At 53.0% G+C, this 27,866-nt stretch overlaps 1 protein-coding gene across 43 annotated transcripts in view; it reads right to left on the bottom strand.

Moving 5' to 3' along the window:
• Positions 1 to 27,866, bottom strand: part of CELF4 (CUGBP Elav-like family member 4) — a 318,992-nt gene that overhangs the window by 105,153 nt on the left and 185,973 nt on the right. The gene's annotated exons all lie outside the window — the stretch shown is intronic.

Below are 27,866 nucleotides of genomic sequence, written 5' to 3'. Positions count from 1 at the left end.
GGAGAGATAAGCAGGCAAGGAGGTCCCGAAGCAGGCTGTGGCAGTGGAATTTGGGAGAGGGACATGCCTGGGACAGATACAGGAGCAAGAATCCATAGAACGTTAAGTCCAGTGAAGTGGATGAGGGGTCTTCAGCAACCAGGGACAGGCACAGGATGGGAACAGAGCCCCTGTTCTTCCCTGACAAATACAGATACTTTAACAAACTACCCACAGCACACAGCTTAATGTATGTTGACCAAGACTGTCTACATGAACGTGACTTGACTATCCAGAAAATTCTCATCCAGGAAGCAAAAGATGCAAATAACTTTGTTCCAAGAACTTCCCAAAAATCCAAATTTCTGAGCAATAGACCACGCGCGCTCCTCTTCTCAGGACAACAGCTCACTCACCTGGACAAATCTGCTGGCCTGTGAATGGCTGTTTACTCATCCTCACCTGCTCAAACCCTGGCCTTGCTCTGTCTACCGGTTTCTAAAGGATTGTGTCACGGAGCCTGTCCGATCCCAATCAATACTGCACATTGCAGGAGCCACCTTCAAACAGACCCCTAACCTCCCCCTTCTGAAGGCCACCAAGGTGGGGGTGCTCTGTCTTACTGAGCTAGGCAATCTGAACTTGGCTTTGCTGATCAGTGAATTATTCTGCTGGTCTCTTTGGGAAATGAGGCTAAAATAAGATGACCTCACAAGGGTTCCTTTATCTCTCTGAGTCTAGCAGGCTGCAAATGTCTGATTCTGGGACTATAGGCTTCTCTCACCCAAGACCCCAGGATTCTGGCATCCCCAGTTCCAGAGCCCATGGTGCATCTGGCCTGAAGTCCTGAGGGTCACCAAGAGGAGAGGGCGTGGTCAGGATTCCACATCAGCCGGGGAGCAGGCCTGGAGCTCTGGCCTGCGCCAGTCTTGGGTCTCTGGGGAGCCCCCACTCAGAGAGCTGCTCATACTGCCTTCAAGGTGACCCAAGCCTCCCTGTCGGTCACATCCCTACCCGCCTCCCCTTTTCTTTCAGGGTTTTATTTTTGGCCAAGTAATTAGTATAGCTCTTCTCATTAATATTATGTTTAAAAATGCAAAGGTGCTGGTGGGGGAGAGAGGGGTCTGGAAGGGAGGTGCTTGCACATGCCAGTAATTGTCTTGACAGCCGGAGATCCTGGTGCAATGACAGTCTACTTTAAGTGGCCCAATTAGCATAAGAAACGACTCGCCAAAAGTTCTGAAGGCATCGTGTTGATTAATGCAATTTATCTTGCATACCAGCAGCAGACAGCTGAATCGCTGCTAATGATTATTATATACATTTATACACATTATGTACATGTGGCCTCCTCTCCAACAAACGATGCCTCTCTCCCCTCCTCCTGCCTGCCTGCTCAGGCCCACGGGCCCAACATATACCAGAATGACTCTACCTGCCCTGAACCTCCTGCCCAGGTTTCCCATTGGCCATCTGAGTCCTCAACTCTAATTGCCAGGTTGCCTTTGATATGAAGGGGCTGGGTTTACACTGATATTATATTAAGTCTTGAGCCAGTGTCCAGAAGCACAATTTTCAGCTTTCATTTTTCTTTTCTCTTTCTTCTTCTTCTTTTTTTTTTTCTTTTTGAGACAAGGTCTCACTCTATTGCCCAACCTGGAGTGCAGTGGTGTGATCTTGGCTCACTGCAGCCTCCACTTCCCAGGTTCACGCAATTCTCCTGCCTCAGTCTCCCGAGTAGCTGGGACCACAGGTGCCCGCCACCATGCTTGGCTAATGTTTTCTGTATTTTTAGTAGAGATAGGATTTTGCTATGTTAGCAGGGCTGGTCTCAAACTCCTGGGGCCTCAAGTGATCCGCCCGCCTTGGTCTCCCAAAGTGCTGGGATTACAGGCGTGAGCCGCCGCCACACCTGGCCTAGAAACACAGCTTTCAAGAAAAATTTTCACTACTCAGGGGAAGCAGCTCTAGGCAGCCAAGGGAGTGGCCAGCAGATGAAGTTAGCATAGTGAAGTCTGTCTGGGTACATGGGTCTCTAAATGTTTGGTCCAATCACAGCTTAAGCCAGGGGTGCATGCAACGTGGTGCTGCCAACATCCTCCTCCCTTCCATCTTAAACATCTTGTTATCTGAAAACTGGGAATTTTTATCCTGGGTGTGCAAGGGCAGAAGCCCCGATCACACCCTTGCAGGTGTCCCTCCTTCTGGGCAAGGCCAGGAGAAGAACCTCAGTGCAAGCCACCAAGCAAGGGGACCATGATGGCTGTCAGTTCGTGCTGGCACAGCCCTGAGAGCTTACACACACTATCGCATTTGTCCTCAATGTCACCTCCTCCCCATTCTGCAGAAGAGAAATGTATCGCTGGATGTTGTGGCTCATGCCTGTAATCCCAACATTTTGGGAGGGTGAGGCGGGAGGATCACTTGAGCCCGGGAATTCAAGACCAGCCTGGGCAACATAGTGAGACCCAGTCTCTACAAAAAATAATTAATCAGGCCGGAGGATCCCTTGAGGCCAGGAGTTCGAGACTCCACAGAGTGAGACCCTGCCTACAAAAAAAAAAAAAAAAAAAAAATTAAAAATTAAAGAAACTTTTTTAAGTATCTGCTTTGCAGTCCAGGTAGCCTGGCCCTAGAGCTGGTGTTCCCTTCATCGCTATTCTCAGCCACCAAATTAGGTCAGAATCTGGAGGTCAGCATTGGAAGCGGGGGATGAAAGCTGCCACTTGGAGGTAGATGGGGGGGAGTTTAGGTAGGAAAGGGTCCGGGGTGGAGATGCCAGGACTCAGCTGAGAGGAGGCAGCTGGGAATCTGGGGAAAGATAGATGCCAAGGCGCAGAGTGGGACGGGATGGAACAGCACCTTGCCATTGGTGCCCGAATGTACCAGAGGCTGGGGTTACAAGAACATGTAAGATAAGACCCTTTCTTGGCTGGGCGTGGTGCCTCATGTGTGTAATCCCAGCACTTTGGGAGGCCAAGGTGGGCAGATCAGGAGGTCAGGAGATCGAGACCATCACGGGTAAGACGGTGAAACCCCATCTCTACTAAAAATACAAAAAATTAGCCCGGTGTGATGGCACGTGCCTGCAGTCCCAGCTACTTGGGAGGCTGAGGCAGGAGAATCGCTTGAACCCAGGAGGCGGAGGTTGCAGTGAGCTAAGATCGTGCCACTGCACTCCAGCCTGGGCAACAGAGTGAGACTCCATCTCAAAAATAAATAAATAAATAAACAAAGATAAGACCCTTTCTTGAGGAGCTTAGGGACCAGGGATAAGCTCAACTGGGCATATGGTTTTATAGTTAAACTTTCTGGTGAGGCCAGATTCAGAAATCCCAGGGGTCAGCAATGGAGGGACGAGGCTGGCCCCGTGGAAGGGTCTGAGGTGATGGAGTGGGTGCTGAGGAGAGCAGTGGATGCAGGGGAAGGGGAGGTTGGATGGCAGAGTGTGGAGCTGGGAGAACCAGTTGGAACATCCTGCAAAGGGCTTGGAGGCGGCTGGCAGCAATAGGGCACAGGGGAAGAACTGTGGGGACTTGGGTCAGCAAGCAGGAGAGACCAGGAGCCATTCAAGGGGACTTGAAGATTCCATGACAGTGACACTGTTGACAGTAATAAGGACGTTAGGTGGGGCTGGGGGAAAGGTGGGGGACTGGGGATGAAGGGGAATGACGAGTTTACTTTTAACTCTGCCCAGACTTCAGGTAGAAATGCCAAAGAGACCAGTGGGCTGGTGGGGGGACCATTTTTTTTTCTTTTGAAACGGGGGGCCACCCAGGCTGGAGTGCAGTGGCATGATCTCGGCTCACTGCCAGCTCCACCTCCAGGGTTCACGCCATCCTCCTGCCTCAGCCTCCCGAGTAGCTGGGACTACAGGTGCCAGCCACCACGCCCGGCTAATTTTTTGTATTTTTAGTAGAGACAGGGTTTCATGTGTTAGCCAGGATGGTCTCGATCTCCTGACCTTGTGATCCGCCCGCCCCAGCCTCCCAAAGTGCTGGGATTACAGGCGTGAGCCACCGCGCCGGGCCTGTTGGGGGACCAGTTCTTAGGACAAAGGTCAGAGCCGGAGATGTGAGTTTTTACTTTTCTCCCTTAGGACTTGGGCCCTTAGGGGAGGAACTGAACTATGCTGGGCACCTGCTATGTTCTAGGGAGTGTGTCAGAAGCTCACTTCCCCTCCCAACAGCTGCATGAGGAAGCACTGCTATCCCTGTTTTACAGATGCCCAAACTGAATCTAGGTGAGTGACCTTCCAGGGCCATGCAGAGGAAGGAGAAACAAGCTCAGCCTTGCCCCAGTGCTGCCAGACCTCCAAGTTCACCGCTGGGGAAATGAAGCCCTTGTTTCTGATTGTGGGGCCTGGTGGCGGGTGCAGAGGGCCTGGGCTTTTCTGTCCCAATCTGGGGTGCCTGGGAGACCTGAGAGCCACCTCTGTTAGTACAAGGCCAGGGAATTTCCTCCACAGGCCCATGCTTGGCTGCATACAAATGTGAACTTGAAAACATTCTGGTTCCTGTAGGTAGGTAAAAATGTATCCTCTCGGCAAACGTTTTTGAATTTGGGACCAAGCTCTAAAATTGGAGCCCCTTTGGGGTTGGGGTGGTGCCACGTTGGCTTCTGCTCCCTTGACTCCTTACCCTGTGGCTTGCAGGAGAGGTAGGCACACTCTGGGGTGAGGTAGGCCCAGGGTGGGGACTTCAGGAGGAAAAAAGGCCCTTTAGGCCTTCCCACCATGCCTTCTCTCCATCCCTCCTGCCCCGCAAGGAGCTGTTGATGAACCCGTTTGCAAAAGCTCTAAATGCTCACCCTGCTGTTCAGATCATTTTGGTAATTCTGGTTTGTGGTGGGGCCAGGAAAGTAGCGCTTAGGCCCCACTGAAGCCTCTGCCTATGGAGAAAGATATTTCCATAAGGAAGAAGCCTTTGGTTTTCAGCAGCTCTTTCTCCAGACATTGAGAGCAGGGCTCCAAAGGTATGAAGTTGACCACGTGTGTGCCTACTGTGCATATGTGCACGGATGTATATGTGTACACGTGTATGCATTTGTGTTCCTGTGCCTGGAAATGCTTGAATTTGTGTCTGGACACAATGGGATCTGTATGTGACTCTGGGAGAGAGACAATATGAGCCTGCTTGGGGATGTAAGGTGTGTACATACAGGGCATAGAGTGTGTCTGTGAATGTGAGCCTTGTTACTGACGTCTGCACGTCTGTGAGTGAGTGTGTGCACATGTGAATGTGTTTGAGAAGACGAATCCCCATGAGATTGCCTGATTATGCCCAGGAATGCATGTGGTATTGAGTGTGTATTTCTGTGTGTGGACATATATGTGCTGTCACATGGAAAGCTACAAACTTCAAACTGAAAACACAGACCTGGCCTGGTGCAGTGGCTCACATCTGTAATCCCAGAACTTTGGGAGGCCGAGGCAGGTGGATCACTTGAGGTCAGGAGTTTGAGATCAGCTTGGCCAACATGGAGAAGCCCTGTCTCTACTAAAAACACAAAAATTAGCTGGGCGCAGGGGTGCATGCCTGTAATCCCAGCTACATGGGAGGCTGAGGCATGAGAATCGCTTGAACCCAGGGAGCAGAGGTTGCAGTGAGCCGAGATCACACCACCGTACTCCAGCCTGGGCAACAGAGTGAGACTCCCTCCCCGCCAACCTCACCCCCCAAAAAAACAAAAGAAAAGAAAGAAAACACAGACCTGAAGGAGAGAGTGCCATGATGAAGAGTGGGTGGTGTCAGTCCAGGCAGTCTCCCTGGAGGAGGTGGTTTCTGAGACCTGTACTCAGCCATACCTCCAAAACTGGCTTCTCTGGGCTCTGTGCCACTGCCCTTTGGAGTCAAACCAGCCAGGAGCCAGGACTCAACAGGCCTCTGCTAGGGAACTGCTAGGGATACCTACATGAGGTGGAGCCTCGGAATGCCCTGGAGGCCTCTCTTCTGAGCCATCACTGCAGTCTCTGTCTTCATCAGCCATAGGCACTCAGCCCAGCCCAGCCCCGGCCTGGCCCCAGGGTCTCTCTGGAAATGGTAGTATGGTAGTACGAGGCCGAGGCCGTTTATTTGCTGATTCAGGTGACAGCCCAGTGGCCAAGGAGAATGCTCACACCTTTCCATTTTCTATTAAGAACCACTGACCAATGGACAGAACCACCCCGGGCCCATCAAAGCCACTCTGTTGAGTTTTTGCTTTTTAGTAAGAAAAAATAGTGTGTGGCACTCATCCACTTTTAAAATGAAAAACAGTGAACATAAAACTTGATTTAATAAAGACACCAAATAAAATATTCTTCTATTCTGTGTTACAGTAATTGAAGGGAGAGTGACAAAAGGGTTGCGGTGGGGGGGGCGGCAGCAAAGAGAGAGAGAACGGTGGGGTGCGGAATGGCAGCCCAGAAAGAGACAAGGACATGAAAGAGTTGCTGGGAAGGCCAGAGGTGGGAAGGCCAGAGGTGCTGGGAAGGCCAGAGGTGGTGGGAAGGTCAGAGGCACAGAGAGTAAAGAGGGAGAAGTGGATGCAGGTCCCTGGGCACACGGAGGACCCCAGTGTTTGCAGGGACCAACATCAACGAAGGGCCCCTCCCTGGGCTGGCAGTGGCTATGCTTGACATCTGTTTTTGGCCACATCCTCTCAATAATCCCAAAAGCTAGTAAAGGATAGGCACATGGCATGCAGCGAGCTTCAGTAACTTGCCTGAGTCCTCAGCTAGGCTGCCTTCTGACCTTGGTCTCTCTGACCTCAACCCAGATCTCTCCACCGGCAGCCCGGGTTCATGCCAGGCACTCAGCACCTTGCTCAGCCTCAGGTGTCCATGCCCCACACTTCTCTGCAACCTCCCCTGGGACTTCTTCCTGCACTCTTCCTCTCCCAGAGGCCTGCACTCTGCCCCTTTCGCAGGATCCCAGGCCCAAGCTGCCTCCAGCCCCTCTCCTACCCATTCTTCCACCTGCCCCAGGTTCCACCACTCGCTTCACTGGGTCACACCCATGCCTTTTAGCCTGAAATGCCCATGGAGACTACATAGGTTTGTACAAAACCCAGTGGGAGACTTGGAAGAAGGTCTAGCAGCGTCAGCAAAAGTTCCCAGAGGAGCTGAGGTTTGAGCTTGGAGCCCGCAGGCCTGTGAAGGTCTGAGCACATTCCAGGGGGAGGGAACAGTAAGCGCAAGGGCAAGGAGGATGATATGGTTTGGCTGTGTCCCCACCCTGCATCCTAGTGGCTCCAGCTGGGGCTGAAAGGGGCCAACGTACAGCTCAGGCTATGGCTTCAGAGGGTGCAGGCCTCAAGCCTTGGAGCTTCCATGGTGTGGTGAGCCTGTGAGTGCACAGAAGTCAAGAATTGAGGTTTGGGAACCTCTGCCAAGATTTCAGAAGATATATGGAAGTGCATGGATGCCCAGGCAGAAGTTTGCTGTAGGAATGGGGTCCTCACGGAGAACCCCTGCTAGGGCAGTGCAAAAGGGAAATGTGGGGTCAGAGCCTCCACACAGAATCCCCACTTGGGCACTGTCTAGTGAAGCTGTGAGAAGAAGGCCACCATCCTCCAGACCCCAGAAAGGTAGATCCACCGACAGCTTGCACAGTGTGCCTGGAAAAGCCACAGACACTCAACACCAGCCTGTGAAAGCAGCCAGAAGGGAGGCTGTACCCTGCAAAGCCACAGGGGCGGAGTTGCCCAAGACCATGGAAACCTACCTCTTGCATCAGCGTGACCCGATGTAAGACCTGGCATCAAAGGAGATCATTTTGGAGCTCTAAGATTTGACTGTCCCACTGGATTTTGGACTTGTGTGGGGCCTGTAGCACCTTTGTTTTGGCCAATTTCTCCCATTTGGAATGGCCGCATTTACCCAACGCCTGTACCCCCACTGTATTTAGGAAGTAGCTAACTTGCTTTTGATTTTACAGGCTCACAGGCCGAAGGGACTTGCCTTATCTCAGGTAAGACTTTGGACTGTGGGCTTTTGAGTTAATGCTGAAATGAGTTAAAACTTTGGGGGACTGTTGGGAAGACATGATTGGTTTTGAAATGTGAGGACATAAGATTTGGGAGGGGCCGGGGGTGGAATGATATGGTTTGGCTGTGTCCCTACTCAAATCTCCCCTTGAATTCCCACATGTTGTGGGAGGGACCCGGTGGGAGGTAACTGAATCATGGGGGCAAGTCATTCCTGTGCTGTTCTCATGATAGTGAGTAAGTCTCACAAGATCTGGCAGCTTTAAAAACGGGAGTTTTTCTGCACAGCTCTCTCTTTGCCTGCTGCCATCCACAAAAGATGTGACTTGCTTCTCCTTGCCTTCTGCCATGATTGTGGGGCTTCCCCAGCCACGTGGAACTGTGAGTTCTCCATTACACTTTCCTTTGTAAATTGCCCAGGCTCGAGTGTCTCTTTATCAGCAGCGTGAAAATGGACTAATATAGAGGGTGAGACACTGTGTGCAATGTGGCCGCAGCAGGACATGGATGGGTAGGGGTTTGGGGTAAGGCTGGCAGGGAGGCAGGCACCCCCAAGACAAGGCCACCCTGCCCTGTTTGTGTTCTCCTGAATTAGTCCAGTTGCTTTACACCTGACTCTGAATCTTCGCTCAAGGTCAGCACAGGAGCAGGATGCAGGCGCACACATGAAGGCGCGTAGACTGCAGTCCTTCTCTCAGGTTGCAGGACTGCAGGCTCCAAGAGGGCACACAGTGTGCCAGACTTGTTCCCTGTGGCCTGACACAGAGTAGGAGTTCAGCAAAGACCTGTCAAGAGGCTGGACATGGTGGTTCATGCCTGTAATCCCAGCACTTTAGGAGACTGAGATGGGTGGATCATGAGGTCAAGAGGTCGAGACCAGCCTGGCCAACATGGTGAAACCCCATCTCTACCAAAAATACAAAAATTAGCTGGGTGTGGTGGTGTGCACCTGCAATCCCAGCTACTTGGGAGGCTGAGGCGGAATTGCTTGAACTCAGGAGGTGGAGGTTGCAGTGAGCCAAGATTGCCCCACTGTACTCCAGCCTGGGCGACAGAGCAAGACTGTCTTTAAAAAACAACAAACAACAAAAAAAAACCTGTCAAGTAAGTGAAAGGGTGATGTCATGTGAAGGGCGAGAAGGGGGCCTGGCAAAGGAATAAGCAAAAGGCAGGTTAGGCACCCTGAAGACTTAGCCCATGTGAGAGGGTCTCAGAGGTGCTGAAGAAGGGTTGGTCAGTGGTCACCTCTGGATGTGGAGCTGAGCAGTCCTGGGCCATCTGGATTCCAGCAGGGCCATCATTTGTTGCCTTTTTAGTTATTTATTTTTGAGACAGGGTCTCACTCTGTGGCCCAGGCTGAGTGCAGTGGCGGGATTATAAATCACTGTAGTCTCAAACTCCTAGGCTTAGATGATCCTCCCTCCACAGCCTCCCAAATAGCTGGGACTGCGTACCACCAGGCCTGGCTAATTTTTAATTTTTTGTAGAGACAGGGTCTCGCTATGTTGCCTAGGCTGGTCTTACACTCCTACACTCCTAGCCTCAAATGATACTCATGCCTCGGCCTCCCAGAGTGCTGGAGTTATAAGCATGAGCCCTCTGTGCCCGGGAAGTTGTTGCCATTGTCCTGTCTCAGCCTCCCAAGTAGCTGGGACTACAGGTGCGTGCTACCATGCCTAATTTTTGTATTTTTAGTAGAGTTGGGGTTTCACCATGTTAGCTAGGATGGTCTCAATCTCCTGACCTCATGATCTGCCCGCCTCGGCCTCCCAAAATGCTGAGATTACAAGCGTGAGCCATTGCACCCAGCCTTTTTTTTTGAGATGGAATCTTGCTCTGTCGCCCAGGCTGGAGTAGAGTAGAGCAATCTCGGCTCACTGCAACCTCCACTTCCCCAGTTCAAGCAATTCCCCTGCCTCAGCCTCCTGAGTAACTGGGATTACAGGCACACACCACCATGCCCAGCTGATTTTTTTTTTTTTTGGTATTTTTGGTAGAGACAGGGTTTCACCATGTTGGCCAGACTGGTCTCAAACTCCTGACCTCAGGCAATCCACCCACCTTGGCCTCATGAAGTGCTGGGATTGCAGGCATGAGCCACCGTGCCCGGCAGTTGTTGTCTTTTAACCTGCAGCTGCCTGTTTCTGGTTGCTCAGCTTCGCCTGCTTAAGGCCCCTCTGCAATCTCTGGCCACCACCACCATGGACACTAAACATCTGACCCAGGGATGGAGTCTCAGAGGGCCCCAGAGACCTGAGGGCTCTGGGTAAGCACCACTTTATCACTGCTGGGCCAGGGACCTCCCCTGACACTGGCACCCACCGGCTGCACAGGGACCAGCCTGCGGAACACAACCTGTGTGCCTTCTGCACAGCCCTTCAAAGGGACCCCTGAGTGGGGGGATCCCCTGCTAATAACACGAGTGAGCACTTACTGTGTGCCAGGCCCCCTTCTCGCCCTTCACATGACAAGCAGGGCAGTACTACTGATATCATCCCCAAAATGAGGACAGATGAGGAAACTGAGGCCCAGATACGTGAAATCACTTGCTGTAAGCTATGCACTGCTCTGCTGTGAGCCTGTCTGGAGGCAGGCAGTCTTGTCGCTGGGCTATGCTCTTCATGCCTGCAGAGTTCTTCTGGGCAGGGAAGGCTCCTCTCCTGGCTTGACATTTGGGTTCTGTGCAGGCACCTGCAGATGTGTAGGTGAGTTCAGGAGGACCACCAGGGGGACAGAGGGGGGACTGTCTGGGACTTGGAGCCAGACACGCCCATAATTGAATCTCAGTTCTAATGCATGGAGCTATGTGATCGCGACAAAATCCCTCACTCTTGCTGGGTCTCCAAAGTGGGGTTTATTTACATATGAGCCTTTTATCTTGTTATCTTTGTCTTTGTGGGGTTGTGAGGATCAAGGAAGGCACATGTTATAAAACAAGACCTAGCACAGGCATGGCCCATAGTAGGTGTTCATTAAACTCTAGTTACTTTTAGCAGCCCCGCCCCTCCCCTCCCCACTCGTGTTGGGGCCCCCAGCAATGCTGGACATATATTAAGCCTTGACAATTCTGCTTGTGAAGGCCATTCATATAGGAAAGCCAGTTGTCATTTGTACAGGTACTTTTGAGTTTCCACAAGGGTGTTGATCTTTGCAAGTGTTGCATTTTCTGCCCTGGATCTGGCTCAGCAAACATATCAACCCAAAGGGCAGAGTTAAACCAAGAGCTAACCTTGGGTGTGAGAGTTAAAGACGCACCAGGATTAAAGTCAATAAATGGGGTTTTTGGTTGTGCCTGCGGCTCACCGTAGCTCTGTCCAATGCATCCAGCTGTCTGACCGGTTCCTGTTCCTCCAGGGAAGCTGGGGTGGGGTTTGGCAGGCTGGCCAGGCTGGCAAGCCTGGGGTAACCGCCTGCAGCTGCCCCATTAGCGAAGTTATTTAGACTTTTGTGTTAACGACTTCCGAAGACAGCACTCCTCCTGAATATGCAAATCAAGAGCCTTGGCTGTTAACAAAATTAGCCGCCTCGTTTACAGTTGCACCCCTACTCGGCTCCAGGGTGTGGCCTGGAGCAGTGCCTGGGACCCACCCAAGTGTGGAGGTGGGGAGGCGGACTTGCCCTGCAGCTCCCCTCAGCTTTATTCCGGCCTCTTTCCCTCCTAAGGGGTCACTCCTGCTCATCAAGGATATTTTAAGTGGCTTTTAAAGCCTTTGCTCCAGCCTCAATGGGAAGACTACCCTTGGAGATGCCCAGCCAGGGGAGCAACCTGGCCCATTAGAGCTGTTCTAGTGGCAGCCCCTGCTGGGAAGGCGTTAGGGAGGGGGGCGGGGGATTCCTTCCCAGCGCTTGAGAGCACCGGGAAGAGAAAGGCAGGAGGGAAGACCAAAGGCAGCTTCAGAGGGTACCCAGGGGCACTGAGGCCAGGCCAAGAGGCTGCTGGAGCGGGAAGCAGACGGTCAGAGGAGCCCTGTGGTCTGACCTTCACCTGGATCCTGGGGTCCGGCCTGTGCTGATGGAGGCTGTCCCTCAGTCTTGGTGAAATGAGCAAAGGGCCCAGGGCAGATCAGGGACGAGGCCTGTGAAGAGGGGCAGGCAGCCTGGCCACATCCCCAGCCCTGCCATCACCCGGACCCCCAGGGACAAGTACAGATCTTCAACTTGGCGTCTGAGGTGCAGGCTCCTCAGCCCAGACACCCTGACCAGCTTTAGCTCCAGGTCCAGCTCCAGCTCCAGCTCCGAGGTTTGTTTGTTCCAGCCCTGCTCCTCCTCCTCCTCTCACCAAATGGCATTTAAATGTTAATCAAGTCAGGGTTGCGGACGCGCCACTCCCCAGCGGCAGCCGAAGGTCAAGGCCAAGCCTGGGAGGCAGCCCCACCTCTTCTGGGACTGGCGATTCTGCAGCCCTGTTAGCTCTGGGCCTGGGGCTGGCCAGCTTTGGGGCTCCTAGGACAAAGCAGGATGAGGACAGGGTTTGGGGGGCTGGGACACAGACTGGGTATGGTCAGAGAGCACAGTGCAGACTCTGCCAGGCTGGGCACCCTTCTGCCAGGACACAGGGAGGGTCATGGGACTGCTGCAGTCTGGGGAGCCGGCTTGCTCTGGACTTCTCTGTGGATACCCTAGCTCGAACAGGCCCCTGGGATGCCCGCTGGCTGCCCTGCCCGCGCTAAACTCTCTGAACCGTCCTCCCCATGCTGTATCAACTGTGGTCTTTCCCTCCATCTCTTGCCAGTCACCTGATCTCACCTCAGCTCTCCCTGCCAATCTGCTGCCTCCCAGGGCCTCCCTCCCATCTCATTCTCACAAATCTGCTCTACACATTTGCACACCTCAGTTCAGGGGTCAGGTGGTCAGGTGTTGGTTTGGGCAGCTTCTGGATCTGGACCAGAGAGACGCTATTCCCTCTCAGGCCCCTCAGGAGATAACAGGAAGGACCCAGGCACACAGTAGGGTCTCTCTAGATTCTTCTGGTTTCTTCCTTGCTTTTCTCCTCTGATTCTCCCTGAAACTCATTTCTCCCACTCTCTCTTCTCCCTGTCTGTCTTGGGCACACCCCTGCAGAGAATTCACCCCAGGTGCCTGGCTGAGCAGCCACCAGAGCAAAGACCCTCCAGGTGCACTACAGGGCCTGATGGGAGGGTCTTGGGGGCTGTGTGGGGAGGGGACGAGGGCGGGAGAGGTTAGGAGGTGCTGAGTAGGCTTTCACGCTAAAAAAAAGTCCCATTAGTAGCCTCCCCACAGAGGAAGAGAACTTCCCATCCAGGCAATATTTTCATGTACAGAAATTTATCACCTACCAGGACACAGACAAGAAATAGGAGGCCAGGCGCGGTGGCTCACGCCTGTAATCCCAGCACTTTGAGAGGCCGAGACGGGCGGATCACGAGGTCAGGAGATTGAGACCATCCTGGCTAACATGGTGAAACCCCGTCTCTACTAAAATACAAAAAAAATTAGCCAGGGGTGGTGGTGGGCGCCTGTAGTCCCAGCTACTTGGAGAGGCTGAGGCAGGAGAATGGCGTGAACCCGGGAGGCGGAGTTTGCAGTGAGCCGAGACCGTGCCACTGCGCTCCTGCCTGGGCAACAGAGGGAGACTCCGTCTCAAAACCAAACCAAACCAAAACAAAACAAAAAAACAACAAAAAAAAGAAAAGAAATAGGAAAGTAGGAAACATTTTTCCAGGTATCTAACTCTTACTTTAGGCAGAATTCTAACCCTATTGATGCTGTGGGGTCCTAGTACACAAAATCGGGACTCAAGGACACAATGAGGGGTGGCAGGTGGCAGATGTCACTAGAGAGTTATGCTAGTAGAAGTAGAACTTGTCAGCTGCCAGCCACCTAACTTACAGGAGGATGATAGAAAGAACGGTAAGATTTTGGTGTCACAGGGTACGGGTTTTCAGTGACCTGAATGATTCTTGGTTAATCAAAGCACGTTATTTAGCATGGCTTCTTCATAACTGGGATTGCAGGCTCTGAGCTTGCTGTCCTGCAGTTGGCTGGACCTTTGAGCATGCGCCCTGGACAGTGCCTGGTCCCCTTCATGCACGTGCCCCTCCTTCCCCACTCTGTGCCTTTCTCTGCCCCACTCCAGCTCCTGCCTTATGGTCAGGATCCTGGGCACTCTCCGGCCTCCTCTGCCTGGTCCTTGATGCACCCATCTGTCTGCAGTGAGGCAGCTGGTGGTGTGTACTGACAGGGACCACATCTATTACTGTGTCTCCAGGAACCTATTGCTTCTAAGACCCAGGGGCCCTCTGGGGAGAGGCCTGAAAAGAGTAAGAGGGGCACAGCCTCTTTTCCTGGTGGAGGTCTTTGTTCTATGCAATACTTTGTCCTTGGATTCCTTTAAACGGGAATGTTTCCAGGGGATTTCCAATGAGGCACGATGGGAGCTTGTTTGCACTTAGGCTTGGGGAGCAGTCAGTAGGTGCACGTGCCCGGTCCCTTGCTGGCCTTCCTCTCTCCTTCCTGCACTCCTGTCTCTCCTCTCCCCTTACCACCAGCTTCTTTACAGACATAATGTTCTTGGTTTTTGCTCTGTTTCTCAACCCAAGGTCCTTTTCCTGGGGCAAGAGAAATGACAAGTGTCCTTTCACTTCTCCCTGGCAGCCACCTCAGGAACTGGCCACATTCCCAGCCTGGGCTCTAGAACACATGCTGGAATAGTCAGGCACTCAGACCAGGGCTGGGGAAGAGAGCATGGAACACAAGGATCCCAAGACAGTAATTTGAGGATCCAGCACTCAGGCTCCAGGCTCCAGGCTGTGGTCTAGAGGTGTGACTGTGGTCTACAACCACGAGCCTGGATGGGGTTTCTCTTGGGGCTCCATCTCCCTGGGGACCTTGAACTCAGCAGCACACACTATCCACCAGGCCCAGGTGTCTGCTCAGTCCATGGAGAGGATTTGCCCAGTCATTTTTGGTTGGGCCTAAATAACTTATAACTAGGAAGAGAAATGGACTGCTCATAAGTAGAACAAAATTCAAATGGTCTCATCATAAGGTATTCCAAAGCTAAATATGGATGATTTCTATGCAGTTCAGTGATGGGGTATGGGAAGATAGAAAGAACAGAAGACAGAACCTCCGCCCTCTATAGACTGGAGGGAGGGGCAGGGAAGGCTGTAGCAGTGACTGTGGAGCCCAAGATGGGCAGACAACGGGTACTAGAGGAGGCAGGAGAGACAGAAGGTCAGCAGGGACCACGGCAGTTACAAAAAGTCTCCTAGGTGGTAGGAATCTGGCTGGGTCTTAAAGGAGGAGGAAGATTTGGGAAGACAGCAATGATGGGAGAGGTTGCCAGGAGAATGATTTATAGGATACGATGGGAGACAGCAGAGAATGATTTTACTGAAGTAAAGGGTGGGTGCTGAGCAAAAGGGACTTTAAAGGGAGAGGAAGAGTAAGGCTAGAATACTAAGGGCCTTGAAGGCTCAACACAAAGACAACAGGCAGCAGCTGCAGATTCTTGAGCAGGAGAGTAGACCACGGAAGATAGCAGTGTGGGTCTCAAGCACCCTCAAAGTTGGGCAATGGAGAGTTGATTGAGCCCTTTCTGAACACCCTTCTATCAAGCCCGATGGAGTGAATGCAATGAAACCTCATTCAAAGGGAGAAGCATGTCGCCTACCCCCTCTGAATTGAGGCTAGGAGCCAAGGGTCGGGGAGGAGGGACCTGGATGAGGCAGAGGAGACAGAATTTCTTCACAGATCCCTGAAGACGAATGGGGCAATTTTTTTTTTTTTTTTTTTTTTTTTTTTTTTTTAGACAGAGTCTCGCTCTGTCGCCCAGGCTGTAGTGCAATGGTGTGATCTCGGCTCACTGCAACTTCTGCCTCTTGGGTTCAAGAGATTCTCCTGCCTCAACCTCCCAAATAGTTGGGATTACAGGCGCCCACCACCACGCCCAGCTAATTTTTGTATTTTTAGTAGAGACCGGGTTTCACCATGTTGGTCAGACTGGTCTCAAACTCCTCCCTTGGCCTCCCAAAGTGCTGGGATTACAGGCGTGAACCATCACGCCTGGCCTGGGATGGGGCAAATTTAAAAACTAAGTCAACAGCTGGACACCAGATCAACTCTTGAAAGATGATGGACATAGTACAATATGGACATAGTGTTCATACTTTACATGAACAATAGTAAAATCCTGCCTCTGGGCCCAAATAATCAATTGAGTGATCAGGAACAAGGGACCCCTATTGACAGTGATTTGTGTGAATATGACCCGGAAGTTTCAGTAGGAATTTAGAGGGAGGCAGGCTTTAGCTCAGCCTAAGGAAGAACTTTCTAGCTCTTAAGACTGACCATGGAATAGAACATCTTGAAAAGGCCATGATCTCTGTCACTGAAGATGTTTAAGAAGGAGAGGCAGTATCTATTACCATGTTCTTCCCTGCGTACACCGTGCTGAGGAGGATGGTCTCTGCTTCCCCAGACCAGATCCTGAGGCACTCAACAGGGTGGGGCTGGGGCTGCAACAGCTATAGCACAGACCCAGAAAGCTGCTATAGCACAGAGCAGCAGTGCGGCCAGGTCTTCATTGTCACTGTAGTTATGCATAACATCCACAAAGACACTCAAGTCACACCCAGATATCAGCTCTCCTGTGTCCAGGCCCTCGCTTCTCATCTCCACTTGCCAGCTCCAAACCTCACACAAGTCCCACAGGATGGCCCCTATTCCATTTTTGTAAACAAAGCACTGAGGCTGAGAGGTGGGTGGCTCATCTTGTCAGGGGAGGTGCAGGGGCCACAGTGTGCCTGACTCAGACCCCATTTTTCCCCACACTCTGGTTTGGGGCCCTTGTCTGGTCCTCTCCCTGCTCAGTAGGACCTGAGGCTTGGTCCCCACGGAGATGGAGCCTGGGAGAAGGTGGAGTTTCTCATCTGTGTACGAAGCCCCTAATATCCATTAGGCAAGGAAGGTCACGGAGGGAGGTATCGCCACTATCGTTGGAAGACAAGAAGACTGGGCTTGGAAAGGGTAAGTAGCATCCTTGCGGTCACAGAACACCTGGATTTGAATCCTAGACCTGTCTAACTTCCACGCTTCTATTTTTCCCACTACACCCAGAGCCTCCCTGTCTGGGTGGAGCCTTCCACTCCCATCCCACCCTTTTCACTTCTCTCTGCTTCCATCCATCTCCCCGTGCCCCATGGAGCTCCTCTGGGTGGCCCCTTCTTGGTTTCTCATTTAAGAGATATTTACAGAAAACACCATTGAAAAAGCCAAGCTCTGTGGGATCATCTTGAAAAGGAGTGGGAGACTGGGGAGGCTGGCCTCCCAGAAGCCTTAACCTGACTTAAGCGGTAAGATCTGGGAGAAGAAACTTGGCAAGCTATGGGACCAGCACCCACCTTAGAAGGGGGCATTGCAGGGTTCATGTGCTAGGGTGTTTGCAGGAGGAAGAGGAGGAGCTAGGGCTCAGGTAGTGGTGGTGGTGGTGTTGGTGGTGGTGGCTACCTGGAGGAGGTGTGACAAGAGAGATGGAGAGCATGGGGCAGGTGGACAGAAAGGAAGCAGTGTTAGTCAAAGAGAGGGGGTGGGAAGGATGGAACAGCCAGACTGGAGGCAGACATGGTGGAGTGGGGAGATGTTGCTGGAAAGAGTTTGTTTGGGGCCAGGAGCTGTGGGCTCCTGAGTCTGCTTGATTCTCCCAGTCCTGGGAGGCTGCAGTGGGTTCCTGAACTGGGGAAGGGATGGGGGTGGGGAGGACGGAGGGAAAGGATAGTCTGGGGAGGCCTTTCTTGTCCTGCATAAGATGCTTGGGACGAAAAGGACAGGAAGGCCACAGCTGACTTTTCCTAATGAGCTCTCGTGCTGGGTCCCTGGAAGGTGCAATGTGCAGGATGGTCTCTACCTTCCCAGCTGTAGGAACAGAGGAACGGAGGAAGGAAAAATGCAAATCAGGTCGGGGAAACTGTGTTTTTTTCTTTTTTTTTTCTTTTTTTTAAAGAGAGAAAGAGAATGAAAGCACAAGTGACATTTGGAGCCATAATACCTTAAAGTCAATATCATTACCTCTGATATTTACTGTCAGCTCCGTGGCGCCGGTGAAGTGGGAAAGTTCATCCATCTCTCCTAACGCTGCTGTGTTGCCAAGAGTGTCGCTCTCCCCACCCTTCCTTTGTGTGACTCCAGTTAATTGTTTCGCTGTGTTAACACCCCCCACACCCAGCCCATCTTCCAGCAGAGTCAGGGGGAGGGTGGGCTTGCTGAGGAGGCGGGCACAGTGCGGTGCAGCCCAGGACTCTCGTGCCAGGGAGGTGGGAGGGGAACCAGCCCTGGGTATAGACAGCCAGGTTCCAGCACCAACCTGAACACAGCCTGTGGGTCATTTGGGTCTTGGTGACTCCATCAGTGGAGGAGACCTGGGCATGGTGACACTATATATGTCCCAGGATACAGGCATTCATTCAAGTATTCATTCTTCAGGTGAGAACTCAGCCTTCCCCTGCCCCTCAGCCCAACTTTGTGAGGCTTGGTTTCCTCGGAGCACAATGTGGAGGAATCGCCATCTGACCCCATCTCCCTCTTCAGCCCCATCCTTCCTTCCTCCCTGCCGGTCTCCCTATTCTAGACCACAGCTCGGGGGAATTCTCTTCAGCCCTTGTTGCCTGTCGGCCCTCCACCTCCCCACAATGATGAGACTGCACATAGCAGGGGCCTGGTGGCTCCCTAGGGAGAGGTGGGGAGGGCACTGTCTCTCTCCTGCTTGGTTCCTGGCTGGCCTCCCCTCCCACTGCCCATGCCAAGGTCCCGTCCTGTCTTGGCTGCTGCTGTCTCTGACTGAACCTCTTCCCAGGGGCCTGGTCTGATTTCAAATCCAATTTTCTGCCATAAACTTCCTCCTTCTCTGTGTTGGCAGTGAGCCTCTGTCACTTTCAGCCAGCAAAGTCATTTTTCCAGCCTGACCCCAGGGTTTGGGGCCACCTCAGCGTGCAAGGAGCAGGCAGCTACAGCATCCTCCTCCCCTTCCACACGAGTGAATGAGCCAGGTCTGTCTAGCCTGTGTCCCTGTGGAACAGCCCTGTGTGCACACCAGTGAGCTGCCCATGCACACCTGTACAGTCTGTGCCTGTGGCTATGCAGGTGGGCATGCACCATTTGTGTGCAAGCATGAGGACCTGGGTGAACACCTGGGCATCCCTGTTTGGGGGAGATGTGTGTTCCTGGTGCATACAAGCCTGCACACATGACCACATGGGCACTGCAAACCTCCAGGGCATCTGCCTCCTGGGGGCTGAGTGCTTGCTTGGGCAGCTCTAAGGTGGATTCCAGAATGGAAAGGGGACGAAGGAGCAAGCCTGAATAAGGTTCATTTTGAGATGCTTGCCCGGGGAGATGGAAAGCTCCTGCCCCCAGGCCCTCCCAGCAGCCTAAAGGCCAAAACTCTGTCTCCTTTCCTCACCTGCAGCCTCCACCATGGGACTCCCAACACCCAAACATGGAAATGTATAACTATCTCTCCCAGAATGCTGCAGTGTACAGGGGGGCAGCGGGAGGCTGGGCTCTCTCCCAGGGTCTACGGGGACCCAAACCCTCTCCCAGTCTTTGCCTCCAGGTGCCTCCTTGCCCCCAATTCACTGTGGCTACAGTAGCTTCTAGAAGATTGGCTCTCTGGGTCTTTGGAGGAACCTATGAGTGACTCTGGGGACCAAATGTCACCTTTGCCCAGGTGGGTGAGGGATGTAGGGATTGCTTCTGGGTTTTCTGAAACCTCAACAGCATCCTGTCCACACCCTCTCCTTGTATACTTAAGGGCCAGGCACACTGAAATCATTTACAATTCTTTAGACACTCTGGGATTGCTCCTTCCTCTCTCGTTTCACCATCTCTGCTCTCGTTCCTTATAGTGCTCCATCTACACTTGATTCCACCACTCAACAGCTCAAAGACATGCTATGGCTCCCCAGTGCCAAAGGATTAACTTTAAATCCTATGGCCTGGAATTCACAGTTGGTTCCAGTGACTCTCACAGAATCACTGCTTTCTCTAACACCATTCACTTTCTGTTCCAGCCAGGCCAGGCCATGCACTCATCTCTGTGTTCATACTCTCTGTGCCCAGCCAGCACAACAGATCCCAAGAGATGCTGCCCAGGAAATGTGCCCATGCACTGTGCCCTCTGCATGAGAGCCATGCCTGTATCCTCCTGGCTCTGGGGCCTTGGGCTGTGCAAACTGCAGAAAGCCAAAGCTCCCCTCTTCACCTCTGCTGAGCTGACACTGCAAAGGCTTTTAGAGCCCAGCCTAGTCCTCTGGCTTGCCTCAGCCTAGTGTTCCTCTAAAGCAGAGGCACCTACAGCCTGAAACCACGGGGACAGGGACAGAGAAATCCAGCAAGCAAGAGAGACCCCCAGACTGTTCCCAGCTTCCAATCCAATAGGTCCTATCCCAGAAAGGTTCTCTGACCTTAGTGTCCTTTTATTCCTCCTGAGGAACTAGTTGCCCTGCTTTCCCGAGCCCGAGCAAAAGGGGGAGAGGATGGCTGCCTGGGTGGGGGCCATTTTCCCTGGCTTACATTACTCATAGATCCATTCTACTGCTCAGAAATGGAGGGCTCTACTCTTCCCACCTTGGTCTTGGGTGTTACTAGAATCATTACACTTAGAAGGGGTATGGCAGGCTGGAGGTGCCCTGCATTTCTCCAGACCCAGTAGGAAGCACAGAACCCAGATGTCTCTACAAGGGAACTTTGAGGCCATCCAGCCACCATATGTCCTGACCACAATCCTACTTAATGACCCCTGCTTTGAGGCATCCAGTTTATCTGCCTATGGTGATCTAACCCCATGACAGTGGCCACATACTCCTTGCACAGCAATGAAAAGTAGCACCATTTTAATGTTTGCCTAAAATCTGACTGCTGGTACTTTCCACAGGTGGCCCTCCTGTCACCCTTTGGAGCCACAGGAAACAAGCCTTTTACTTAGGACCACCCTGGAGTGACTCTTTTCCCAGTTGGCCCCTGCTCAGCTTCACAATGCTGGCTCCGTGACCATGTGTCACGTGTCAAGCACATGTCAAGTAAAATCCTTCAGCGTGCTAACCACTCTCCTCTGAACTTAGTTTTTGTGTAATTTTAACCCAGTTCTTCAATTATTCCCAGAACTGGTTGGAACAGCAAAGAGCAGACTGACTGACACCTCCTTCTCCTGAATATCACACGTGTCTTCAAGCAGTCTCAAGTGCAATTCTGTCAGGGGCAGCCAAATGCTGCTGGAGCCTCCTATTGAGCTGTCGGGAGAAGCACTTGCCCGCGGGCATAGCAGCTGCGTTTGAGCCATCCCTTCACCTGTCCCTGCCTCTGTACTTAGATACTCAGCCCTGAGTGAAAGGCCCCGTATTTCTCCCTATTGAACTGCGTCTTGTTGGATTCTACCCATCATGTCCATCTGCTGAGATCTTGTTGCATTCTTATTATGCCATCTAAGGGATGCACCATTTTTGTCAGCTTTAAATCATCTGAAGATTCAGTCAATCTAACCAACATTATCTTGAGCGAAGTCATTAATTATGTGGATTATGGCCGGACCAAGCTGCCTGGAGCAGTTCACAGGTGGCCAAGGCCCCAGGGTGCTCTGTGGGTCCTTGGGTCCCAACGACTGGCTAGAAGCCCAGGGATCCTGGCCTCAGGGGATGTGCATGGAGCCTGGAGGAGAAATGAACCCTTTGTGGCCATCTTGCCCAGCACTTCCTCTGCAGGACTGTAGCAGGACCTCCCCAATAGAAAGATCCCTCCTTTCCAGAGATGTCCTCAGACTGAAGAGTGGGACTTCTCATGATCTGCTTCTAGAGAAGCCCTTTGAGCAATGCTATTCGCTGTTGAGAAAGGGAGAGAAGAGGCATGGTCTTGCCACCAGGAGCTGGGAGGGTGCAGACAAGGCCCTTGGCTACCCCTGTGAGTGTGACCACAGGGCTGGCCCAGAATGGAATAAAAACAGCCAGAGAGGGCTTGGGGCACTCATTAAGCAGTGCCCAGACCCTGGGGATGGCAACAAGGGTGACCGAGGCTTATGCCTGACTTAGGGGCCCAGGAAGAACAAGGTTCTCGGACCAGAAAGACCACATGACTAGCCTGGGCATGGGTGCAGCTCAGCAGCTCTGAGCACATTCTTCTTAATGTGTGCATGGTTTCTTTTCAATGTGCGGTTGGAGCTTGTAAGAGCAATAACATAGACAACCAAGCCTTAGAAAGAGAAGCATGTTCTCTGGGGGGGGCAGAGTCCTGCCTGAGCATGTGAATTAGTGTGACCTGTTGAGTGCTGGGGTGAGGAATATTCCAGGGGAGGGGCAAGAGCCCCAATCATTGAAGATTTCAGCCAAGAAGACTCTATTCAACAACCGACACCCTTACACTCCCTTTACCCAGTAATTCCTCTTAGATCTCACAACAAGCCAGGAAGATATACAGGGAAAAGGTGATTTCCATTTTATAGGTGAGACAGCAAGGCAACCCAGAGAGACTGAGGCTAGAGTGGACGCTGCCCTGGTAAGTGGTGGCAGAGCTGGGGCCACTGACTCTACTCTCTGTCCCATGCCACTGCCAGCTGCAATGTGAACCAGGCGAAGACTGGCCCCTTCTCACTGCTGGTTCTCATCAATCAGGGCATCAGCAAGTTGGTCTCGACTGAGGGCATCTCACAGTTGCCCAGAGCCCTGCCCTTCTTGTTTCAGATGTGGAAGGGACAGCCAGGCTCTCATACACCCTGCCTGGCTTGACCACAGACAGTCCATCCTGGCCCATCCCTACCCGAGACCCTGAATGGTGGGGCATTGGGCATGCTCAAGACAGAGCCTCTGCTCCCTGGGAAACTTCTCGGGAACAAAGAACATGTTAATGGCAATGGTGATGGTTAGCATTACGGATGACCAGTAGGTGTGTGTATTTCCCCACTTGATCTTCACCACAGTCCTGTGAGAGGAGCACTTAGGACCTGCATTTTGCAGATTAAGAAACTGGCACAGGGAGGGTCAGTAATGTGCCCAGAGCCACCCAGCTCTAGAGTAGGCTGTGTCCCAACACCTCCCTGCCAGTTTTCAGACTCCAACAGTGGGAGTGGCTGGAAAGCAGCCTCGGGAGGGTCTGGGGAGGCTGTCCAGGCAGGGCATCGTGCCAGTGATGTGCAGAGGATGGGGGTCCCCGTGGGAGTGCTCCCGCCAGGCACATGAGAAGCCCAGGTGGGCAGGTACAGGGCCCATTCCCAATGCCACAGCCTCTGTCAAGCTGCCTGCGGACTTCCAGCAGCCAGATGATCTACAGTTGCTGGCTTAAAGATGTGCTTTAATCGAATAATAATATTGGGGAGTGAGGAGCCACCATACATCAGCTGTCACCAAATGAAAAATCTGAAGGATAATGTAGGAGGTGAGAGATGCACTGGAGTGGGCATTTCACCGAAATCCACAGCAATTCACATGCCGGGAAGGTGGCTGCTCCACCGCTCAGCCGCTGAGATCACAGGTGGCTACTGTGTCCCAGACCCAGCTTGGGCCGCAAAGTTCCCCGCAGGTCTCCACCTCTTCACTCTCCACCTCACCATGTGCCTTTAGTTTAGCCCTTTGAAGCCTCAATGCGACTAATTTGTAGAGGCCAGAGGTGAAGCTTTAGGCCTTCCCCCAGCGAGTTTGGGGTCTGCACCGCCCTTTGCCAGTGCATAGGGTGGTCCTCACTGCCTGGTGAGGGGGCTCACACAGCTCATCTCCACTCTGACATCTGGCTCTGACCTTCCACAGCTGGGGCTGGGATATCCACATTCCCTACCCTTCTGGAAGCCTCCTGAGAGCCCACTCCTCTCTGATCTGTAACTTCACTGGCAACTGAGGGGCTCACTGCCTGTTGTGGGTGGCCAGGTCTGCATATTGATGATGACGATAGGAAGACTGACAATGACATGCCAGTGTGCAGAAACAGGGGCTCCCCTGGTCTGGCCACCATGTGTACACAGGGTGAGCACTCCCAGGCACTCCAGAAGACTTGGTGGCATTGTTCTGAGTCAGTCTCTGATGGAAAAGCCTTAGGAAGACCATTGTGTCCTTTCTTGCCTCATTCCTTCTTCCCCTGTGGAAGGGAGGCACAGAGTGGATAAGCATTGTCCTTACCCAGCACTGAGTTCAAATCTCCCCTCTGTTTCTTACTGGCTTCCTAATCCCGGCCAGTGGCCCTGCCTCTTTGAGCTGCAACCCCATCCTCCAATCCTCTAAATGGTGGGAGGAGTGAGCCAGTGGGTGGTTATGAGGTCAGGTAGTTCAGGGCCAATCTTGGGACAGGGCCCAGGTGAGCAGGCACTCTTGCAGTTGGAGCACGGTGTATGCATAAGTGTGTTTCTGTCTGTGTCGTGCGGACTGCCTGTGGTGTGTTGGCCTGTCTGGCCTGTGATGTGTGTCCTCAGGTTGGGTGTGTGTATGGGGTGAGTCACTCTTCCATTGGCTGCAGCTGGCCTGGGCAGGGGAAGCTGTGTCTAGGGTGGGGTGGGGGCATGAGAGCCCGTGGGGGTGTGTGTGTGTGTGCTCATGTGTCCTCCAAAACCTCCTTGCCGCAGAGTATAAATATTTATACAGATACCTGCCATAAATCTGCCTGCCTGGCAAACAAATGAATTGCAAAGGTAACTTTGTGTGGTGGGAGGGGGGCGTTTACAAAAGCGCTCAGTGATGGGGTTGACGAACACCAAAGGAAGTCAGCGATGACGCCGGCTGGATGGCCCCGAGGCCAGTACCAGGGCAGCAGCTGGGTCATCACGGGGCCTTCAGGGATGGTTCCCTCAGCAAGGGGGCAGGGACACATCCTAGGGAGCCCCCCATTGGCATGGGATAAATGCCTGAATCACCCCACCAGAGCCAGTTTTTCCTGACCTCCAATGCTGATGCTGTCCCAAGAGCTTGGTCCCTATAGCTTATGTAACACTCCCCACCCCTGTGAGATGGAGACTTAATATTCCCAGACCGCAGAGAGGGAAATTGAGGCTCAGAGAAGGAAGAGGCTTCCCTAGATGGCAGAGGCAGGACGTGAACCTGAGTCTGAGCTAGAGCCCTGGCTCCTACCAGGATCCTGTACCACTGCCCACCTGGCCTCTGGGAGCTTGAGGCCTGAGTGTGCGTGATGCAGCCGGGCTACAGCCAGCTCCTCTACTCTTCTACCCCCAAGGATCTACTTCTAATGACTGCCCTCTGCGTGCTCCCAGGTCCCAGACCCTGGCCTGGGGAGGCTTCCCCATTCCAGCTCCTCCCCATGGACTGGAGGAGGCCGTTTTAATTGGGTCCACAAGAACTTTATTACTGGGTAACTAGTTCCTTTGCTTTTCCTGTAACAAATTATCCTAACGATGTGACCCGGGACCAGATGTTAATTGCAATGGAAAGTAATCAATTTCTTTTACTGAGCACAGGCTCCTGGGCAGGTTTGTCAGGAGCAGAGCCAGGCTTCTTAATGAAGGGGGCACTGGAAGCATCCGTCCCAGGCTGCCTTCACCTTCTCTCTTCCTGACCTGCCCTCACCCTTTCTCTATAAGGGCAGTGCCTGGCCAGCCCTTTCCCAAATGGCAGCCTCCCACCTCTTCAGGCCATGTCCCTCTTGGGCCACCTACCTTTCAAGAGGCCACCTACCTTCCTCTGGCTCCCTATCTCCCAGGAGATTGAGCTTAGTCCTCCCTCCTGGCACACGAGGCTTCTGTAATCTGCTCCAAGCCCTTGCCTGGCTTGGTGTTTTTGTCTCCCTAGCTGGGACACCACAGCCCAGTCAGGCCACTTCTCTGCCCCTGGAAACCCTGCATCCATTCCCACCTCTTGCTTTCTTCTGCAATTCTGCTTTCTCCCGGGTGTGCTCCCCATTCCTCCCACTCCTCCCACTCTTCTGGTCCTAGCTCAGTCTTCCTCTAGCCTTCAAGGCTTCCATGTCTGCAGTGCTGGGGGCTTGAGAACCCCAGGAGGGGCCCCCTCCATTTCTGTTCTGCCATAATCCATCATCCTCAGGAGCCTGGGGCTCTGGGTAGAGAATGCAGTAATCTTGGGGTCTGGCCTCACCTTGGTGGAAAACAGGCAAGGCCCTGGGGCCCCTGCAAGGCAGCCTGCAGCGCTTGCCAGGCTCACCTTTCAGGGTGCACAGGAGGAGGGTAGGCCCTGTTTTCCTTTGGCCTGGCAAGGGTTGGGATCATAAACTGGAGTTCAGTTCATGCTAGTGGATGAATTCTGCAATGTGCTCCGTTAGAGAAGCTCTGCTCAATTTGAAAGCAGAGCACAGGAGAGCCCCTCCCTACCTCTGGGTACACCTGGGTTAATACTGAGTCTTTGCTTTCAGCAGGGGGCACAGCAGGGAGCATCCAGGGATGGGGGAGAGGGCACAGGTGAGAGTGGAGGGGAGAGGGGAAGGGGAGGTGGAGGAGGGAGGACAGAGGAAGATAACTAAAGCAAGGAGGAGAAATGAAAAAGGAAGAGAAGAGGTAAGACGAAAGTGGAAAGAAATGGAGAAGGATGAGAGAAAAAGGAGATGTGGGGAGAAAAAGGGGAGAAGGGAGCAGCCAGGGAAACAAAGGCATCCTGAGATGCAGGAAGGCAGTGGCCAGGCTGGTGGAGCAGGGCTGGCAGGTGCAGGGGCCCATCTGCTGCCCGGTAAGACTGCCTGAGGATGGCCTCCTGCTTCTGCAGGACCCTGAGGTCTACACGACCCAAAAAACTGCCTTAGTGGATTCCAACCCTGGCTGCATTTTAGAACCTCCTGGGAGCTTCAGGGAAAAACAAGAAAAAAGAAAAAGAAGGAAGAAAACCCCCCTTCCCAGACAAATCAATTCAGACCAGTCTGTGGGATCCAGGCATGTGATGCTTCTCATGAGCTCCCTGGGTGACTGTAATGCTCTGGCCCCAGATGCAGGGCAGGCTGGGTTGGTGCCAGCTGAGGGGTCGTTCCTGAGGCTTAGAAATGAGAGGGAGGCCGGGAACAAGCTGATGAGAGAGCACAGAGAACATGAAACGAAGGTGCACAGATCTGGCTTCTGACCAGAAGCTTGAGACTGGGCTTTTGGGAAGACAGGTGTGTTCCTGGGGACATGGCTTGAGTTACTCAAATCGAACTCTGCCTTTGGGGTTGGGGTCAGAGGCAGAACCCTCCTCTAGAGTGCGCTTGGTTCCCCTTGGACCCTGCTGGGAAGGATGCATTCGTCCTGGGGCGGGGCTGATGCTGCTGGAGGAAAGTGGGTTTCCGGCATACGGAAGGTCGGGAAGGGAGGACAGGCAGTGTTCTCAGAAGGAGATGGAGGACGAAGGGGGACAGCAGAGCCACAGAGGAGGCAACAGGAGAGCAGTGGAGAGCGAGGTCCTGAGTCCAGCAGGGCCCTTCTCCTCCTCCCTGCACCCCTATGTCGGGGCTGGCTGGGCTTCCAGGAGCCTCGTGCTCCGTAGGGGAAGATAGTCACACCCCACCCCTGGTCCTCACTGTAAGACACGAAAGAGGGCAGCTCCCACTCACCTTGCCCACAGGTTTCCCCTCTCCCCCATTCTTTTCCCATGGTGGACCCTCTGGAGACCAGCACTCCCTGGACAGAGGCTAGGAGAGAGGACTGCTCGCCCCACGCCCACCCCAGGAGCGGAAGGTGCTTTCTCTGCCACCCCTTGCTTGTTGCTTAGGTTGCAGGAGGTGGGGTCTGGCCCGACAGTGGCTCTGCAGGGCTGGGCCACCCCCACAGAAGGGAGGCCAGGAGCCCAGGGAGGGGGCAGGCATGGAGAGGGCCATAGGGGTGGCCAAGGACAAATTCCCCCGACTTTACAATTTCCCTGTGAGTCTACAATTCTATTAAATAGGATAATGGATTTTAAAATGCCCCGAAAAGCAGAGAGTGCTGTAAGATGGGCGGCATTATTGTTATTAACAACCGCATCCTTCTCAGAGCGTCGAGAGGAAATAAATCAGACAACGCT

This window comes from Chlorocebus sabaeus, chromosome 18 (assembly GCF_047675955.1).
Source record: "Chlorocebus sabaeus isolate Y175 chromosome 18, mChlSab1.0.hap1, whole genome shotgun sequence".
Taxonomy (NCBI): Eukaryota; Metazoa; Chordata; class Mammalia; order Primates; family Cercopithecidae; genus Chlorocebus; species Chlorocebus sabaeus.
This window is presented reverse-complemented; position numbering and strand designations above follow the sequence as displayed.